This window comes from Opisthorchis viverrini (genome assembly GCF_000715545.1).
Source record: "Opisthorchis viverrini unplaced genomic scaffold opera_v5_322, whole genome shotgun sequence".
Taxonomy (NCBI): Eukaryota; Metazoa; Platyhelminthes; class Trematoda; order Opisthorchiida; family Opisthorchiidae; genus Opisthorchis; species Opisthorchis viverrini.
In genome coordinates this window covers 277,961-281,163 of record NW_008751975.1, presented here as the reverse complement: position 1 = coordinate 281,163, position 3,203 = coordinate 277,961, and positions in this window count along the sequence as shown.

The following is a 3,203-nucleotide window of genomic DNA, read 5'->3' as shown; positions in this document are numbered from 1 at the left end:
TATCAAGCCAAAGAAACAATCGTAGCGGTGACCTTTTGAAACCGGGAACATGTTACGCATCAGGCAGACCCTACTGCTAAAATCATCCTTGTAGTCGGCCGAAGCGGACCCCGATCCAATGGCGGCAACATGCGTTTGGCTTAACATGCATTAATTTTTCAGCTGAATGCACATGAACCCGGTGTTGTTTGGCGCCCCAAAATTAAGCTGCAGTTACCATCGTATAATTCCTCTGATTCATCAGGCACAGAGTACACTGAATCGTTCTTACCCTCGTGGCATTCAGTCAAGTCTAGACAGGTATCAGAATGTTAGCACGAGCGACTGACCTGTCATGTTTCGAATAAAAAGGGTAGTAAAAATCTTCATCTTCGGGTAACATGGCTATGCAAGCTGTAATTCGGTCGACGTCTTTGAAGACAAACCTTAAAATGACTTTGATCAACAAGAACAACCCCAACTGGAGAAGCTTGGGGAATTCTTGATCCGGTGTGTCAGTCCGTGAATCCGTGAATGTGTTGACTAACCACGGCTCCTTTCGGTTGTCGACTGGCTGACCGAAAATCCTATCTGCCCGTATGAAATTTGATTACTTTGTAGTGCACAGTGTCCACCATTTTGATTGATTTATAAGAATTGAGAATGTATAAATTCGCTTGCCTGACTTCGGTTCCTGAGATTCATTTCTGTTTTTCATTGACACGAACCGTGTTAAAGCTCGTCCTTCGGACAGTCTCCGTCTATTTATGCTTCCAAATGGTGAATACTACAATTCTAGCCAACTAAGTTCCGGACCAAGGTTTTGAGAGCATTTTAGTAATCTTCTCATCATTCTACCGAACAGAAATGTGGAAGGTATAACAGAGCGACTGAAAAATCCGAGAGTGCTGTAAATGTGGTTGATTTATGCGTTCGGCGTTGTTCTTGTTCGGGACATACTGTGAAGTTCAAGGCAACGTGCTCCTAAAGGGTGAAATGCATCATGTGATTGCTTCGTGGCTAGTATAAGCGAGTGGATGGTGAGTAATCATGAGGTCAGGGTAGGCTCAGTACACAGAAACCATTACAGGAGTTCAACGATAGCTAGAAGTGTGACTTACAAGTCCTCATGAACAGAAGGCCTTTGATGCAGAGCTGTTGACTGGAAAACGCCAACTGAACAGTTACACACTATTGAACAGGAAAGCAAAACTCTCATATGCATCTTGTTTACAAAAACTTAATATCTATCTTCCCCTCGAACTTGTCCCCCTGAACTTTCCTGGATATTCATTGACTGTTGCTTAAATTCGTCCCTCGTGGCATTCAGTCAAGTCTAGACAGGTATCAGAATGTTAGCACGAGCGACTGACCTGTCATGTTTCGAATAAAAAGGGTAGTAAAAATCTTCATCTTCGGGTAACATGGCTATGCAAGCTGTAATTCGGTCGACGTCTTTGAAGACAAACCTTAAAATGACTTTGATCAACAAGAACAACCCCAACTGGAGAAGCTTGGGGAATTCTTGATCCGGTGTGTCAGTCCGTGAATCCGTGAATGTGTTGACTAACCACGGCTCCTTTCGGTTGTCGACTGGCTGACCGAAAATCCTATCTGCCCGTATGAAATTTGATTACTTTGTAGTGCACAGTGTCCACCATTTTGATTGATTTATAAGAATTGAGAATGTATAAATTCGCTTGCCTGACTTCGGTTCCTGAGATTCATTTCTGTTTTTCATTGACACGAACCGTGTTAAAGCTCGTCCTTCGGACAGTCTCCGTCTATTTATGCTTCCAAATGGTGAATACTACAATTCTAGCCAACTAAGTTCCGGACCAAGGTTTTGAGAGCATTTTAGTAATCTTCTCATCATTCTACCGAACAGAAATGTGGAAGGTATAACAGAGCGACTGAAAAATCCGAGAGTGCTGTAAATGTGGTTGATTTATGCGTTCGGCGTTGTTCTTGTTCGGGACATACTGTGAAGTTCAAGGCAACGTGCTCCTAAAGGGTGAAATGCATCATGTGATTGCTTCGTGGCTAGTATAAGCGAGTGGATGGTGAGTAATCATGAGGTCAGGGTAGGCTCAGTACACAGAAACCATTACAGGAGTTCAACGATAGCTAGAAGTGTGACTTACAAGTCCTCATGAACAGAAGGCCTTTGATGCAGAGCTGTTGACTGGAAAACGCCAACTGAACAGTTACACACTATTGAACAGGAAAGCAAAACTCTCATATGCATCTTGTTTACAAAAACTTAATATCTATCTTCCCCTCGAACTTGTCCCCCTGAACTTTCCTGGATATTCATTGACTGTTGCTTAAATTCGTGCAAATGCGACTGCACAAATTCCGTAATAGATCTCACTTTTGAAGAGACGCGAAGCGGATTTACGATAGATCATACTACTCGCATGCCTTATCAGTGGTATCCAACGTCACATACCTTCCACTGTATCATCCGTTATGGTGACAATGAAATTCCCCACGTTTGTTATGTCCCCATTTGTAATCCCCGCCCCACTTTTGTGTCTAGTGTGTATATATAAACTGACGTTTGTTTGTCCTTACCACTTCACCCATTTGGCTTTGAGGTCATCCGGCCACTTGTATCTGACTCTGCACGTGTGACTGTCGCACGTTGGAGCCTGTTTGCTCCCTTGCTTTACACTTTCGAAATCCAAACGGACTGTTTGTTTTGGACGCGTATCTACTGTCGAGGTTTGTACAAATTGTGAATTTCTCTTACCCTAATAGTACCGTATAGAAACCCAGCTCCGACCTTGTTTTGCCTACCCGGAGTTTCTGGTATTACGCGTCACTCGAAGATACCGTTCGACCGTTAATTCTCCTTTAAAGTTCGTTTGCCTGCCGCCGATTTCCATTTGCTTCCGTCAAGTTGGCTCCGGCAGTGGGTCCATTCGGTCATTCTCCGGGTGTATCATGCCGCTTCCGAAGCTGCGTCCCATTTACTCGATCCTCGATTGTCTTGAATTGTACGGACGCTCCCCCGGCGGTTGGTACCGCAAACGGACCTTGCCACCGACCGCCCAGCTTCCGCGACCCTAGTCTACTGCTTCCAGGATTCTGATGATCGTTCCACTTAACCTTCGCGCCTACGGGGAGCGTTCGTACCTTTCTAATTGCCGTTTTCCGTCTAGTCCATTTCTTGAATGACGGTTGAGTTTCCTCGAGCTCTTCTTCTTTCTTCCTCTAGC